This window comes from Cynocephalus volans, chromosome 16 (genome assembly GCF_027409185.1).
Source record: "Cynocephalus volans isolate mCynVol1 chromosome 16, mCynVol1.pri, whole genome shotgun sequence".
In the NCBI taxonomy this organism is placed as follows: Eukaryota; Metazoa; Chordata; class Mammalia; order Dermoptera; family Cynocephalidae; genus Cynocephalus; species Cynocephalus volans.
This window is the reverse complement of record NC_084475.1, coordinates 23,899,324-23,917,285: the sequence shown is the minus strand read 5'-3', so window position 1 is coordinate 23,917,285 and position 17,962 is coordinate 23,899,324. Positions and strand designations below refer to the sequence as shown.

Below are 17,962 nucleotides of genomic sequence, written 5' to 3'. Positions count from 1 at the left end.
TCATGTGCTTCTTGGCCATTTGTATGTATTCTTTTGAGAAATTTTTTTTCATGTCCTTTGGCCATTTTTCAATTGGGTTATTGTTATTATTATTATTATTATTATTATTATTATTGTTTTGCTCTTAAGTTCCTTATATAGTCTGGATATTAGTCCCTTGTCTAACGTGTAGTTTGCAAATACTTTCTCCCATTCTGTAGGTTGTCTCTTTAGTTTGATAGTATCCCTTACTGTGCAGAAGCTCTTCAGTTTGATGTAGTCCCTTTTGTGTATTTTGCTTAGTTGCCTGTGACTTCGTAGGTTCACCCAAAACCCCGCTGCCCACTCCCATTTCTTTTACTGTTTTCCCACTGTTTTCTTCTAGTAGTTTCATAGTTTTGGGTCCCATATTTAGCTCTTTAGTCCATTTTGAATTGATTTTTATGTATGGTGAGAGATAGGGGTCTAGTTTCCATATCCTACATCTCAATATCCAGTTTCCCCAGCATCATTTACTGAAGAGGCTTTCCTTTCCCCAGTGTATACTCTTGAAACCACTGTTGAAAATAAATTGGTTATAAGAGCATGGGTTTACCTCAGGACTCTCTATTCTGTTCCATTGGTCTATTTATCTGTGTTTAGGCCAGTACCATGCTGTTTTGGTTAGTATAGCTTTATAGAATATTTTGAAGTCAGGAATAGAGATGCCTCCAATATTTTTCTTTTGGTTCAGTACTGCTTTAGCAATATGAGATCTTCTATGGTTCCATACACATTTTAAGATTGTTTATTTTATTTCTGTGAAGAATGCCATTAGTATTTTGATAGGGATTGCACTGAATGTGTAGATTGCTTTGGGTAAAATGGACATTTTGATGATGTTAGTTCTGCCAACCCATGAACACGGAATATGATTCCATTTATTTGATCCTCAATTTTTTTCACCAAACGCCCTAACCCCTCACCCCTCACCCTTGACCCCTAAACGAGACCCCAAAACCCAAACCCCTAACCCCTAAGCCAAACACCAACCCTAACCACTAACCAATAACCCCTAACCCTAACCGTTAACCCCTAACCCTGGCTCTAATCCTAACCCCTAACCCTAACCCTAACCCTTACATTCTGTAATGTTGAATACATGAATTATTCTGATTTCAGCATTACATATTGTACATATTGTACACAGGTATTGATATTCAACACTGTACCACAGATGTGTACAATCAATTACGTTTCAATGAATAAAAAGCATATAAATGAATAAATAAAATTTAAAAATAAATAAAAGCAAGTGGAAACAAATGAACCTATCTACATAAGCAGTTGGTATATGACCACAAAGAGAGGAATTATTTCAAGAGACTTTATTTTATCTGATGATCGCAATTCATTTTCTTTGGCATGAGGAAACAATGACCCTTGCAACACACTGATAATACAAACTGCATTATGCACAACTAGTAACAGGTAGCCAAAAAAAATCTATTGCAATTCAAATGCAACAATCTGTCCCAACAGAATACAGTTCATATCCTGTATTTTTTATTCAGGCTAATACAATTTTCCAGTCAATTTCTCCTCTTCTGTATGGGATATCAGTCAATTTGCCCAGGATACAGCTTGCAAGCTTAAGACCATTCATACTTGGAATATGTATCTTCTCACCCTTATACAGTATATCAGAAACTAGATAAACAACACAGGCTATACCAGAGCCAAACATCTCCCTCACTCTGCTCCCCTCCAGGTCATCCATGGTAAGGTTTCTCTCTGAAACCTTAGATTCACCCACTTGTGTGCCAGGTCCTGAATACACTGCCTTCACTCCTGGAAGGATGATACCATCTCATGCGGGAGGTGCCAGTTTCTGTTCTCCATCTTTATCTAGTAAAGAAAAAGATTTATAGTTCTAACTTAAGTTATCTGGTTATCCTTCCCACAGAGCCACAGAACCTGCTCTTACCCATTGTCCATTGCTTCACATTGCGCAAAAGAAATGAGCTGTAATTCCCTTTCATCTTGCAGTCCCCAGTTCCACCTTCCCAGGCTCTTATATTATTTGGATTGGCCCATGGGGAACACTAGGTTAAAGGTTCCCCTTGAAAAACAAGGCTCCACTGGGCTCAAGATGAGAAAGAGCAGGCTTTGTTTGGTAGGCTTATTGACTCTAAGAGAAGGTTCAGTTCAAATGAATGTAGGACAAATACACAGATGAGCAGGCATTAAATATGGGACCCATTCTGGACTCGTTTCCACAAGCTGTTGAATACACCCTAAAAATACTTCCTTGTAAAATACCAGCAAAGTTGCCCACACACAAGATTAGTGCTTTGTATACATATTGAGGTTGCGCTGCAGCAGTCAAATTCTACTATCTACACCTCAAAATGACTTCAATCTTTACATCATTCCACTGAGTAGTGGAAAGCCTATGATCCAGGATGCAACGAGAGGTTTTAAAGAGGCTTGATATGAGTTTTCTCCCACCCAAACTCTGAGGACCATTCCTCTGTCAACATGTGATCCGTGAACACTGTTCTGAAAACCAGTGTATTCGGGTCTAACCCTGACCCTAAACCTAACCCCAACCCTAACCTTAACCCTAACCCTGATCCTGACCCTGACCCTAACTGTAAGAACCCAAATGCCCCAAGGGATCACACCCTGATCACATAAGTCCTTCTCGGCCACACCCCATCATGGTGCTGGTTGCCCTCTAAGTAGGGATTGTATTTTAAGCCAATCAGCCTTCCTTAAAAGCACTATATATATATGTGTGTGTGCCGCCTAATAAACAAGACCTCTCTGGTGGATCATCAACTGGTGTCCACTCATCCTTTCATTTGGTGCCGAAACCTGGGACGGAGCTTCTCTCAAGCGGCGACACTTTTCGGAATCGCAGCAGCAACACCTTCCAAGTCGCCCCTCAGGGCTCCCTCGAGCTGTAATGCTTTTCGAATTGCAGCGGCAGCACTTTCCAAGTCGCCCCTCGGGAACTCCATCCCGCCAGGACCGGCCTCCCTTCCACCGCTCACTATTGACGGTCCACCCTCGTCCATTCTTTTCGGCACTGGCTCCTTCCACTCACCACCGGCTCATCATTAGGTAAGCCCCCTTTCCTAAAGGGCACCAGCCCTTTTTCAGGCTACCACAGGGAGTCTAGATTGTCCAGTAGCCCCTAACACCCATATCCCACCCCACCACGGTCTTCACGACCACCATAAATACCCAAACTATAACAGGTTCCAAAGCCCCGGTAAATTTTACTTTCACTTTTGGAGGTTAAAAGCCCCATTCTGTTCTCTCCTTCACCCTCCTGTCCTCCACTTCCTGGGTCCGGGACCCGACCAGAAAATCCTGGTGCTAGGTTCCTTCGGGCACCGGGCTTTTGCCCTAGAGAAGTGGAGGTATGAGTGACGACACACCTCCCACACCTCCCTTCTCTCCTGGTTCGTACCTGAGCCTGCTGGGACTGACGTGACCTACTGGAGACGCCCTCTAGGATCCCGCCTTTCCCAACCAGCCAAAGGATCTGTCCTATCACTAAATCTCTGTCTGATTTCCTGTCTAAAGTCCCATTAAGAGACCAGAATGGGCGCTTCCTCCTCCTCCCTCACTGAAAAACCTCACAAACTCCTCACCAAATTCTGTACACAAGATTGGCCTTATTATCCTTTAGATAATCAAAAAACATGGCCCCCTGAAGGCACACTAGATCCTAACATTCTACGAGACCTCTTTAACTACTGTCAGCGCATAAAAAAATGGAAGAAGATCCCCTACATCAAAGCTTTTCACCTCTTGGCTCAGAACCCCGCCCTCTGCTCCTCTTGTGCTCCCTCTCAAGTCCTTTTAGCCTGTAAACCCTCTTCACAGTCACCCCTCGATTCTTCCACCTTCAACCCTGCTGATAAACCCCCACCCTACCGACCTCCTCCTCCCCCAGTGCCTCCGGTGTCTGCTCCTCCTCCCCCGACATCTGCATCACCTTCTGCACCTTCTGCACCATCCACTCCCCCGTCTTTACCCTCACCTACTCCTGACCCACTAAGCCCCCCTTTCACCCGTTCCCAAGGACCTCCCCCCACCCCTTTAACAATCGCCCCACTATGTGAGGTAGCTGGGGCTGAAGGAGTAGTTAGGGTCCATGTTCCCTTTTTCCTAGCTGACCTTACAGAATTAGAAAAAAGACTAGGCTCTTTCTCTACCGAACCTACCACCTACATTAAAGAATTCCAATGGATCCTGCAGGCCTACAGCCTCACACATCATGACATCTTCATGCTCCTAGCCAATACCCTCCTCCCTGAGGAATGCCACAGGGTCTGGGATACAGCCCAAACCCATGCCACTGACACCCATTGTACCAATCCGGATCACCCGCCAGGCCCCCAAGCAGTCCCAGAACAGGAACCTAATTGGGATTATAACACAGCCCAGGGAATCCAGGCTCGAGACCATTTTGCCTCTTGCTTAATAATTGGCCTCAAAAAATCGGCTCGCAAGGTCGTCAATTTCCAAAAAATTCAAGAAATTGTCCAAAGAAACTCCCTCCAAGTTCCTCAATAGATTAACTCAGGCCTTTCAACAATACACTAACTTAGACCCCAACTCAGAAGACGGCCAGCATGTCCTTATGACCTATTTCCTGGCCCAATCCTACCCCGACATTAAAACCAAACTTAAAAAATTAGAACAGGGTCCTGAAACCCCTCAGACCGAAATCCTGTCAGTGGCCTTCAAGGTTCGGGAGGAGGAAAAAGAACGTTGAAAACAAAAGGCCGACCACGCCAACTTCCAGATGTTAGCCCAGCTTATCAAACTCCCTGGGCACCCTCCCACAGCCTCCACCTCTAAGCCTCCACCTGGAGCCTGCTTTAAATGTGGAAAGGAAGGGTATTGGGCAAAGGCTTGCCCCACCCCCACCACCACTCCTTGTTCAAAATGCAAAAAGAAGGGACATTTGGGATCTGATTGCCCCCTTGCCTGAAGGGGTGAGGGACCAACTGCCCCACAGTCCCCCGAACCGTGGACACCACCTATGGTGGGCCTCGCTGAGGAGGACTGACGGAGCCTTGGGCCCTTCCCGACCATCTCTATAACAAAGCAGGAGCCCAGGGTATCCATGGTTGTGGACGGCCACCCAATATCTTTTCTCCTGGACACTGGAGCCACCTTTTCAGTCTTAAGGGAATATAAAGGCCCCACCACCTCCAGCAGCTCTCCTATAGTCGGGGTAGGAGGTAAACAAATCTTTCCCCAAAAAACCCCTCTTTTAACCTGCTGCCTTCAAGGCACTCAATCCGTTTTCTCCCATTCCTTTCTAGTCATGCCACAATGCCCCATCCCCTTGTTGGGTCGGGACATTCTATCACAGCTTCAAGTCTCCATTACTTTGCCCCTGTCCTCTTCCTCTTCCCGTTTCCTTCCTCCTAATGCTAGTTCAAGCCCAAGATCCTACTAATTCCACCCCTCCACAGAAGTCCTTACCCATGCTAACGCACCCTGTTAACCCCACAGTTTGGGACACCGCCAGCCCTCCTCTGGCCCGGTGTTCGCCTGTACACATAAAACTAAAAGACCCCTCCAAATATATTTGTCAGGCTCAGTATCCATTAACCACAACAGCCCTCCTCGGGTTAAGCCCCATCATTCAGGACCTATTAAAAAAGGGGTATCTCCGTCCCACTCACTCCCCTTTCAGTACTCCCATACTCGCTGTAAAAAAACCTAATGGCGCCTTTCGTCTCGTCCAAGATCTCCGCCTTGTTAACACCGCTGTCATTCCCATTCACCCCCTTGTACAAAATACGGGACAAGCTCTGGGCATTCTAGGACAGAATTATGGCCCCTCCTTTGCCCCCATAGCATACCTATCAAAACAATTGGACCCCACTGTACAAGGCTGGGCACCCTGTTCAAGAGCCCTGGCAGCGGGGCAGTTACTGCATAAGGAGGCATCCGAATTAACATTTGGGGCACCTCTCACCATTCTCTCACCACATCACCTCAAAGACTTCCTTACCTATAAGGCTCTCCAATCCCTCCCACCTTCCAGAATCCTAACCCTCCTATCCTCGTTTCTGGAAAATCCTGCCCTATCCTTCAATACCTGCCCACCCCTAAATCCGGCCACCCTACTGCCTATACCAGATTCCCCCAACACCCCTTTGCACAGTTGCGTAGAAAGCCTTCAAAATTTTATACCTTACCGCTCTTCCATCACTGAGGGACCCCTATCTCACGCTGATCTCGCATGGCTCACGGATGGGTCCTCATTCAAGGAAGGAAACACTCATTATGCAGGGTATGCCATAGTCTCCCTTGATTTGGTTATAGAGGCCCAACCTTTACCCAAGGGTACTACCAACCAGCAGGCTGAACTTATCGCTGCCACGCGAGCCTGCGTTCTAGCTGAAGGAAGAACTCTTAACTTATACACTGACTCCAAATATGTCTTTAAAGGTAGAGAGAACCATACTAACTAAATTGTCTCTGGAATTACACCTTGATTGGGTCCATCTTCTACCTCTCGCTCTACTCAAGACCAGAGCTCTCCCAAAAAAGCCCTCCAATCTTTCCCCTTTTGAAGTCATATATGGTAGGCCCCTCCTACCCCCGGGGATCACAGCAACTGAAGGACCCATACCACCCACCATGGCCTTACCCTTGCTCTCCCACCTTTGCACCGAATTATGGAAGTACCAGGACTGGCTACTTCCAGATCCGTCACTTTCCAAAAATAACCTTTCACTCAGCCCAGGCCAATTCATTTCTGAAACACTCATCTTTCTCTCTCTCTCCCAGAAATTGTTTTCTCTCATGCGACCGCTCCTGGCGGCAACGCTTCCCTTCCTCAACCCCACCAGGCTCTTTCTTCTGGTGCAATGGAACCCTCTCTACCTCCATCCTGCCTAATCTTACTGCCCCATGCCTTCTTGTCACCATCGTCCCTCAACTCACTCTGTACACCAGTTCAGAACTGTTCCATCTTCTTCATCCCCCCTCAAGGCAAAAAAGGGCTGCCTTCCTCCCGATCATGGTTGGTATTTCCCTAACAACATCAGCCGTCGTAGCCGGCCTGTCAGGAGGAGCCTTAGGACACAGTTTATGGGCAGTCAAAGACATCAATACTAAACTTGAAGAGGCTCTAACTTCCACTGCCGAATCTCTTTCCTCTCTACAGAGACAAATTACCTCTTTAGCTCAGGTCACCCTCCAAAACCGTAAAGCACTAGACCTCCTCACCACAGAAAAAGGAGGTACTTGCATCTTCCTTGGGGAAGAATGCTGTTATTATATCAATGAATCTGGTCTAGTAGAAACAAACATCATCAAACTCACCGACTTAGCTTCCAGCCTACAAACCACATCTAGTTCTAACCCCTTTTCTTCTTTTATCTTAAACCCTATTCTAACTTGGATTTGGCCCATTTTGGGACCTCTGATCATTATCCTCATAACCTGCCTTTTCTTGCCCTGCATCATTAAGTTTCTTCAAATCCAAGTGGGAAAAATCTCTAATCAGGCCTTTAACCAGCTTTTGCATAGAAACTACCAGCTTCTAGGTACCGATGAACCCCCCCCCCCCCCCCCCCCCCCCCCCCCCCCGCCTCATCTCCTGAGCGCCTCAGCCAATGCTGAAGAGACACCACCTTACAGAGGAAATGCATTCCTACACGCCCTCGCCACCGACACCTGGCTGCTCCCTCCAGTCTCCAACTACGAACAATGGAACCTGGAACCGGTGCATATTCGACTTGTGGCTTCAAGGAACATTTATGGATTTTCCCCCTTTTGAAATTACTTGTTTCTCCACCCTCCTTTGGGGTTTCATAATGGGTATTTATGTACCTTCCTCCCTTTGTCCCCCCCACAATGCCCCAGTTCAGCAGGAAGTAGCTCAATGACTTCAACGGCCCCTTTCCTAAAACAAGAAAAAGGGAGGAATGTAAGAACCCAAATGCCCCAAGGGATCACACCGAGGAATGTAAGAACCCAAATGCCCCAAGGGATCACACCCTGATCACATAAGTCCTTCTCGGCCACACCCCATCATGGCGCTGGTTGCCCTCTAAGTAGGTATTGTATTTTAAGCCAATCAGCCGTCCTTAAAAGCCCTATATATATATGTGTGTGTGCTGCCTAATGAGCCCTCTCCGGTGGATCGTCAACTGGTGTCGACTCATGCTTTCACTAACCCTAACACTGATCTTGACCCTGCCCGTCTAACCCTGACACTTATTCTTGACTCTGTGACCTGACCCAGACCCCGACCCCGACCCCAACCATGAACCCTATCCCTTAACCCCTAAACGCTAACCCTCTGCGCAGGTTTCTGCTCTCGTGAATCGGGTGGGGTTGGTCAGCTCCTGCCGGCACGGACCGCAGGTCACTCAGCTTCGGTCAGCGATGGCCGAGCTCCCAATCGCTGCTCCCGGAGGCGGGGACACTCTTACAGAGCAAGTCAGGATAACGGCAGAGACGGGACTCGAACAGCCGTCCCCAGAGCCCAGCACATGCGCACTTGCCGCCACCCAGCCACGTCAGTAGGAGCGCCCCTTGGCAGCCTTTACACATGCGCAGGTGACCGCTCAACCGGCCAATCGCAAGCTTGGAAGGCCGCACGTGACCCTTGCCTTCTCGGCGGGATTGGCCGGCCGGGCAGCTTTAAGCATGCGCACTAGCTGCCGGGCAGGGGAGGCGGACCTTCCTCGCGCCTCCTGAAACGTTACTCGCCTCCACCCAGATTGGCGAGAGAGCAGTGCGTAGGCGCGCAGCGCCCCGCCCGCAGCGAGGTTTGGTCCAATCAGCCGTTGAGGCGCCACAGGCTCCGCCCTTGCAGCTGAGAGGAAATGGCGGGGAGAGCAGCGCCCTTGACTGCGGAGCCCAAGAGCGCCGCGGACTGGGCCGAGGCGGCCGGAGGTAGAGGCAGGAGGGCGGGGAGGATAAGCGGGGACGGAGCGGAGCTCGCCCAGCGGGCAGGGAGGGGCGAGGCGAAGCGGGAAGGTGGGTTGAGGGTTTGTCATAGGGACGAGGGCGTGACGGTCCCACCAGCCGCCTGGTTCACCCTTTCGCGTGTTTCTGTCGCGCCTGATTTGCTCCACGTCCTGTCGGTGTCGGTCATTCCGTTTCCTTCCTGAGAACGTCCATACACGCCTCTTAAACAGAACAGGACGTTTTCCTGGCCCTCCCAGAGCTGAGGACCTTAGTGACCCCTCACGTCCGTGGTGGGACCGGGCTGGTCCGCGGTCCGAGCTGGATCCCCCTGATGCGCCCAGGCGCCCGGCCCACGGCGAGGCCCGCGGCGGGGGCTCCCTCCCCGCCATCGCCGGGGAGGACGGGCGGCCTGACGCGGGGTCACAGGCCCAGGACCGCAGCCGGCACGGAGGAGAAACGCCAGCCGCCCGGCCGCCTCCCCTCAGGCTGCTCCTGCGGTGCCGAGGGGTCTGCAGGCTCCAGCAACACGGCGGGGACTGCGGCCGGGCCCTCCGCGAAGACGCCGGAGCCTGCAGACCCGCCCACGTCAGCGCGGGCTGGGTCCGCACCGCGCACCTGTAACACTGGAGGTTCCAACACGAAGTCAGCTCGGCACGGAAAAGCGAGCTCGGAGCAGGGTGTGGCCACCAGGACGTGAACGCAAAGATGCGTATATACACCTTCATTGAGCGCCACTGCCATGCTTTCGGGTCACACCTTCAAGTTCCTCAAATAAGCCTAATCGACTTCACCAGTGCGCGAGTCAGTGCGGGCTTCTGTAAGGAATGACCGTACACTGAGTCGCTTATAAACCGCAAAAGCTCATTTCTCACGGTTCCGGAGGTAGGACGTCCAAGATCAGGTGCTGGCAGAGTGAGTGAGCGGCTAGGGTCGCTCTGTGGGTCGCAGACTTTCATCCTCCCGCTGTGTCCTATCACGGTGGAAATCGCTAGGGAGCGCTCTGGTTCTCCTTTGTAAGGGCACTGATCCCATTCCTGAGGGCTCTACCCCCAAAACTCAATCCCCTCCCAAAGGCCTCTGCCCCTAATACCTCACACTAGGAGTTAGGATTTCAGCACAGGAATTTTGGAAGCACACATTGATGAGCTGACAGTAGGTGCTTCGTCTTCAAACATGCCTTTTCATACTTCACCAAGGATATCTGGTTAAATTTCTAGAATTGGAATTATGTCTTCAAAATGTTGATATAGCCAAATTGCCTTCTAAAAAACTGCATCGGTTTCCTCAGTGTCTATCAGCAGATATGAAGGCCTGTTTCCGCACACTGTCACAAACACTGGGCATTATCAGACTTAGCAAGTGTTACCAGTCTGCTAGGTGCAGTATGTTAATTTGTATTTCTTTAATTATAACTGAGGTAGTACATATTTTCAAGTACTTTTTGGCCATTTATGTTATTTTCTGTTAATTGTTCTCTCCTTTTCTCAACTCTTACATGGCAACAATCGATTGTTTACCTTCTCTATATTGATTTAGTGATTGGAAGATTTTTTAAAACTTTATTATGAAAAAATTTAAGCTTGTACAAAAGGAAGGAACAAAATATAATCACTCCATGAACCCCTCTCCAGCCTTAACAATGATCAACTCTTGGACAATCTTACTTATTCTTTAATCGTCCCACTCCTACGACACACTCCATGATTTCATTTTAAAGCATTTCACATATCATCCATAAATGTTTCCATGTATATCTCTAGAAGCTAAGTACTCTTCAGAAAAGTAATACCATCGTCACATCTATATAACAATAATTACTTCATAAAATATTTAGTTAATTTTCAAATTTTGCTGAATTTGTTATCAATATTTTTTACTGTGTTTTTCTTTGAATCAAGAACCAGTTATGGACCATTCATTGAGATTGGTTGATGTGTCTCTTAAAGCCCTTTTAGTCTGTAAGCGTCTTTCTTTCTATCTTTTATTACCTTTGGAATTTATTTGTTAAACAAAATGGGTTGTTTTGCCCATGGAGTTTTCCAGTCTTGATTTTGCTAATTGCATCCCCACACGCAACATGTTGCTCTATCCCTGTATTTCCTTTGAGTTTGTATTGAGATCTAGAGGTTAAATGAGTATTAGCATCATTTTTTTTGGCAAGAGTATGTAATAGGTGATATTGTCTTTTTAGATCAAGTGGCTCCTGGTATCTGGTTACCTTTATTGTGATGTTAATGCCATAAGTAGTAAAATTAGGTGCCTATAATGATTATAAAAGTTAATATGTAATATTATTTTACAGGGAGGCTTCAGAACCAGTACTGATTGTATATAGCAAGGCTATTTGTATTTATGTATATTTTAGCCAGACATCTTATATTTTCTTATTAGTCCTTGCAGTTTTAAGTAAGATTTTCTAGAACTTTATAATTGATTATTCCACCTGCCAGTTAGAGTGATTTCTGACTCCTCATTTCCAGTTTTTTATACCCTTCTTTTTCCTCTCATTATTAGATTACCAGCTTTTGACCCACCCAACTTTGAACAGCATTAGTAGTGAGAGTACACCCCTGCCCTCACCCTGAGTTTTATGAAGGGAATACCTATGTTACCATTTCAGTCTGGAGGGGAGACCTGGCTTTTGTGCACTGTCCACCTCAGGACAAGGAACTGGGGCACCACTCTGGCTGGAGACTTACCCTCAGCTCACCTCAGTCCCAACCTAGGCCGGTGAGATCCTTCCTCTGGTCTCTCACCCTACTGGATTCTGAAATGTTTGGTTTTGTCTCCTCAGGGCAGGACACATCCTCACAGAAAATTGAAGACTTGGTGGAAATGGTGAAAAAGTTGCAGAAAGGTCAGGTGTCTCCTCTGTATCTGAGGCTTAGCCTGAGGTTTAGGGTCAGGCAGATGCGGGTTCAGTTCTAGGCCCCACAATTCACAACCTTGGGAAATTACATTTTCTTCTCTTTTAAAATTGAATTCCTTGAACTAAAAATGGTTCTAAATTAAAGAAGTATAAGGAGATAGAAAGCAAAATATTTTCCCAAAACCCTGTCCTGAGTACTTTGCTGGTCACCCATTTGGCTCCCACTATACTGCATTAGATCTAGAAGTTTTCACCTTCACTTACCTTCCTTCCTCCTCACCTCCTGCTACTCCACACTTGCTTACCAGGCTCCTCCCAGCCAGTTCCCCCTCAGGGCGGGCATCTGCACTGACTGCCTTCCTCCTCCACCCAAAGAGCTGTAGGGCCTGCCCCTTCACTTGATTTGGGGCCCTCAATACACCTTCCCACTTGTTCACTCTTTCACACTTCCCACTCCTTCGCTCTTTTTTTTCTCTTTTTCAATTAACATATGATAATGGTACATATTTACAGGGTATAGTGAGATGTTTAGATACATATAAATATATATATATACACACATTATGTAATAAATCAGGGTATTTAGGATTTCCATCATCTCAAACGTTTATTGTTTCTTTGTTGTAAGAAAATTCAAAATCCTCTCTACTAGCTTCTTTTGAAATATACCATACGATGTTGTTAATTGTAATCACCTCTGCACAGTAGCACACCAGAGCTTATTTATTCTAACACTCCTTCTCTCTTTAACCCCTTGCCCTTCTTTATTTCTCTTGACCAAAGTTACCATAACTTGACTTTGCATCTCTTTTTTCTGTTCCTTGTCCCCTTGACCCCACCAGAATGTGAGCTTCGTGAGGGCCTCAACACAGCACCTGCTAGCAGGAAACGGTCAGTAGATTTGTGTTGAATAAAAGCAGCAGAGGCACAAGGCTGGCATCCACCCTACTTCGTCAGCAACCAACCTCCTTTCCTCCCTGCAGGAGGAAACCTGGAGCCTCGGGTTGAGGTCCTGATTAACCAGATTAATGAGGTTCCCCAAGGTGAGCTCAGGTACCCTGGTTGCCAGCCAGAACAAGCTACAGGATTTGCCAGGCCCAGTGCAAAATGAAAATACAGTGTCCCTGGTGCAAGAACTGCTAGATGTTCATCATAGCAACAGCAGAGCATTAAATTAAGTACAAGACCCTTCTTCATAAAACTGCCATAGTCGTATGCCCATGAACCTGGCTCTGCTGCCAGCTGAGCTTAGCAAGAAGGGCCTGGACTCTGAAATCCTCATTTCCTGCTCTGTAAAATCTGGACCCCTCTAGGTTTGCTTGAAGACAAATGTGAAATGTCATTGTTTGCAAGGGAATAGTGTGGGTGGAGGCTGTACTTACACAATGTCTGTCCTTCTGCTCTTTGGTGAAGCAAAGAGGAAAGCCAGCAAAGAGCTGGGAGAGGCCCAGACTATCTGGGAGGCCCTGCAGAAGGAACTGGACACATGTAAGCAAGCCAGGGGCCACCCAGAGGCCCCCACATGCCTCTAGCCTCTCCCAGCCCAGTATTCCAGACATGTAGCATCCCCTAACCCAGTACTCCAATATTCCTTGAAATGGCCAAGGGCCCTTTCCCTCTCCAGCCTCATGTTCTGCCAGTTTCCTCTGCTGGTGGAAGTGTTCTGAAAACACCCTCCAAGCACACTCCCACCTCAGGGCCTCTGCCAGGCTGCTGTGCATTCTCCCTAGATAATACAGGTTCTTCTTGCCTTTTGTCATCATTCAGCTTTGAGCTTGAAAGTCCCCTTCTCACAGAGGCTGTGCCCAGTCATCCCATCTGAAGATGACATCCTACCCCACCTGGTCACATGCTCCTTCTTGCTTGATGTATTTCTTCACAGCCCTTATCCCATTTCAAGCAGTGTCTTTATTTTTTCTCTTCCCCTCTATGTAAAAGCATGAGCATCCCACAGGATCCTCACAGCCATCCTTTGTAAATGTCAGGGCCCTTTGGAGCTTTCAGGGAGTGGGCACCAGAGAGGAGGGGGCTCACTTCATGGGGTCCACATTGGGCTTGGGGGCAGGGCTATACCCAGCCTTCCATGTGACCATGGGCAAGCCCCATCCCTGCGGGTTCAGTGGGCAGTCCCTGATCTCTGAACGTGTTGTGTTTTCCAGTGCATGAGAGAAAGTATGCGTGAAGGAGATCGTGAGCAAAAAACAAGGTATTGACAGCTCCTCTGTCTCCAGGCTTTTGCCTGTCCCACCCTGCAGAAGCCCACTCTCCCTATAGCAGCTGAGGCCTTTGAAACCTGCCTCAGCTTAGTCCCCCCTGTGGCTTCTGCTGGACTGGTGGTGTCCACTGACCGGACATGATCCAGTCCTGTTTCCTCTGCCCAAACCTGATGCTAGATGGACTCTCACAGGGCCCTGTTTTTCTCCCTGCAGAGATCCTAAGGATCCTGCAGCTGCACTGTCAGGAGAAGGAGGATGAGGCACAGGGGTATGAGCTCACAGCCAAGTCTGGCTCTGCCTGCCCCTTCATTCTGGCCCAGCAGAGAGGAAGGGAGATGTGTCTCAGCCCACAGCTCCCATTCTCTTCCTCTGTACATTGAGAGGTCAAAGAGTGTCTTCCGCCCTCAGCAGTAGTGCTGAGGGTAACTCTCTCACTCACTGGGATAACCACTGATTTGCCATATTGTTCTCAATTCAGTTTCTTCAGCCAGTTTCTATCCTGTGTCTTTTATTCTTTGTCACCTGGCTCCTTGCTGTAGATTCACTCACCTGCCTGTTCATTAGGCATTGAGCTGACCATCTGTCCATTCTCTCTCCATTCATCCCTTATCCTTCCATCCCCCATCCATCTGTCTGCTTCCTGAAGGCTTATCTAGCTTATGTTGTGACCAGCAACTCCAAGCCTTGGCACACCGTAAGACTGGAAGAGTGGAAGTATTTAGGAAGGTCAGATGATATTAATACATGTGTGCATGTGCACTTGAATATGTCCATGTTGATCTACCTAAACCTCACAAGGATGCTTCCAGGGGTCACGTGCTCACGTCACCCCCCACCCTCCAGCACACACACATTACAGAGAAGGACCTCAGTGTAGAGGGAGAGAATGGCCCTCAACAGAGGGAGCCAGAAGCCCTACCCCTTCCCCTCCTGGGGACTCATTCAGAGAACACAGCTGAGAGGGCTGCCTTGCCCCTTCCCAGGAAGCACAGCATGTTGCAGGAGTGCAAGGAGAGAATCTCTGCCCTGAACTCCAAGATCGAGGAAGTGAAGAACAAACAGAGGCAGCTGAGGTAACCCCAGCACCCAAGGCCTGGGGAGCTCAGGTGGGCTGTGGGTGTGGCACTACCAGGGATGAGCATTAGAGGAGGAGCTGGCCAAGCTGAACATGGGAGGGTCAGGGTGGTGGAGGTGCTCCCAGTGGAGCAAAGCATGGGCAGAGCCCCAAGTATATGCATGAAGACCCCATCCTGAGCCAGGCTGTGGGGTGGAGGTCTCAGCCCGTGGCCCCTCATACCTGTGTGGTTGGTCCCTAGGTTGGATTTTGAGGAGCAGCTGGAGGATCTGATGGCCCAGCACAAGGACCTCTGGGAATTCCATGTGAGTTACTGGAAGCTACTCCTCCCACCTTCATCTTCCCTGCAGAACCAGGCCCAACTGCAGGGTCATCCTCAGGCCTTTTCCTCTCACCTGCCACACCCAGTTCCTGAGCAAGCCCTGATGGTCTTAATGTCACCATCACCCTGAATCCAGTCCCTTGTCTGTGCTCTCATAGCCACCCAATGTCCTCATTGCCAATCCTGTCTTCCAACCCTGGCTGATCCGTCTGTTCAGTGGTCAGGAGGAAACCTGACAAAGCCAAGGTCAAGTCATCCACTGAAGACATCCATGGGTACCTGGGATCATCACAGGCACAGGGAAGAAAGTGCAGATCAAAGCATCCAGTGTTTGCCCCCAAGGGATCCCAGGCACCAAACAAGAAAAGAGAGAATGAATGTCAACAGGGAAGGGGTCAATGAGGCCACCAGAAGGGAAAAACTGCAGCTGTGCTGGTCAGTCTCCAGATAACAGCCCAGGTTTGAAGAATTTGCAGGTTTCTCTGTTGCAAACACTCCAGTGCTGATTTCAGTGCTTGCAAAATTCCTGAACACTAACAATCCTATGAGCCTACCCAGTGCAGCACTGTGAGTATCTGGGGTGAGAGAGGATAAGGGGGAGGGAATGGCCAGTACCAAGGCCCTGAGTCTAGACTGTGGCTGGGTGCACCAAGGGGCAGAGAAGTAGGAAGTGAGGCATGGTGAGTGAGTAAACGACTGGATCCAGGTGGTCTTCCCTGAGGCATGGGGGAAGCCTAGAGGTGTGGACTGGCCTCCTTTCTGCCCCCCTTAGAGGCCAGAGTGGCTGGTGAGAGAGATTTGTGCCCTGGACAGCAGTAAGGAGCAGCTACCCAAAGAAGGTGAGGCCAGAGGAGGATGGTGGCCCTTATTTGACCTACCTGCCCTCGCCTACTCATTCACCCTCTCGTGCTACAGAGAAGGTGCTCAAAGTGAAGCTGGAGGATGTGAAGCATCGGTTGTGCTCCCTGTGCGGGGCTGAGGGCACCTCCACCATCGCTGACAGGTTCTTCCTCCGTAGCCAGGAGGCGGCAGCAGCAGTGTAAGATGTGGAGGTGGAGGGGGCTGGGGAAAGGAGTGGCCTGTGCTGACCCACCCCACCGGGCCCCCAGGCAGCTGTTCCAGGAGGAGAACAAGAAGGCTGAGGAGCTCCTGGCAGCTGCTGCCCAGCACCATCAGCAGCTGCAGCAGAAGTGCCAGCAGCTGCAACAGACGTGACAGAGGTGGGCACAGAATCCCTGTCCCCCCAGCCCCTCCCCAGGAAGGTGGCTGAGGGGATCGCTTCTCCCTTCTGTCTCTGTGTTTCTTCACACCCTTTTGTCTCTCCTCCACCCCCTCTTCCTTCCTCCATCTCACCCTCCTACCCCACCCCTTCCCATCCAGGCTGAAGGAGGAACTGGAAAAGCATGGGATGCATGTTCCTGCCCAAGCCCAGAGCAAGCAAGAGGAATGGGCCAGCCCAAGAAAAACAGTGAGCCTGGGACTCAGGTGGCAGGGAGGAGAGACAGCTCCTGGAAGAGGCTGGGGGAAGGAGGGATCTGGGAATCCTCTGGGATGGTCTATGGGGAAGGGACACAGCCAAGGCAAAGGCATGGATGCATGGTGGTGGTGGGGAGGAGCAGGAGGGAATGGTGTGGGCACGGGGATGTGTGGACATCCCTACTTTGGACCCTGTCCAACCACAGGCCAGTCCCAAGTTCCTAGGAGTCCATGAAGAGGAAGACCCTAAGCTGCCCACTGAGTAGGACCTGATGCCCTCTTAGACCAGGAACACACTCCCCACCCCCAACCTTCTCCCAAGGGGCTTTGGGAAATAAAAGTGCTGTTTTGGCACTACTCACCTCAGTTGAGTCTGTGCTGGGAAGGAGGAGGGGTCAGGTCCAAGATCCCCAGGCCTGTGAGACCACCTGATGCCTTGGCCTGACTCTGACTCTTGGCCTGGGCAAGAGTTGCACTGCAGGTGCTCAATAAATGTTTCCTCAACCTCTGGTCTCTGGACTCTTTATCTGTAGGATCTGGCAAGCTGTTCTAGGCCCCCAGGCAGAGGGATGCAGGGATGAGACCCTTTCACAATGGGCCCAAAGGGTCTGAAACCCACCCTGAGATGATTTCAATTCCATTATATAGGCTTGGACTACACAGACAAATTTTTTTTAAAAGAAGGATTAATGAGCTAGCGTCCCAAACCAGTCAGTTTGTGCTGTAGTCCCCACTGGTTAGCTGAGAAAAAGAAATGTAATTTGAGGCTGCATGTAGTTTGAGCTCTCATGGACACAAAACATATAATTAAGACCATTGTTTACAGGAACTTCATATGTTAGAAATTCTCAGTGTGCAAGGAGTCATCAACAAGGAATTAAAGTGTGTGCACCCGAGGCAGGTTTCAAATCCACCAAAATGCATCGACCCAATTAAGGCCAATGATGAAAATCAAAGTCTGCATCTCCTGGGTCCAAATACACTGAATTGAGGACAAAGGGATTCTTTCTCTTGACAGGCTCCCCCACCAGGTAGGCCAGTGACATAGTGGGGTTGGAGAGAGGCCTGCCCAGGCTCCCATG

The 17,962-nt window shown here is 49.1% G+C and overlaps 2 pseudogenes; one reads left to right on the top strand and one right to left on the bottom strand.

Moving 5' to 3' along the window:
- Positions 1-1,528: 1,528 nt before the first annotated feature.
- On the bottom strand, positions 1,529-2,516 carry LOC134364952 (branched-chain-amino-acid aminotransferase, cytosolic-like; annotated as a pseudogene).
- A 6,321-nt stretch (positions 2,517-8,837) lies between these two features.
- Positions 8,838-17,218, top strand: LOC134365142 (synaptonemal complex central element protein 1-like; annotated as a pseudogene).
- The last annotated feature ends 744 nt before the right edge of the window (positions 17,219-17,962 follow it).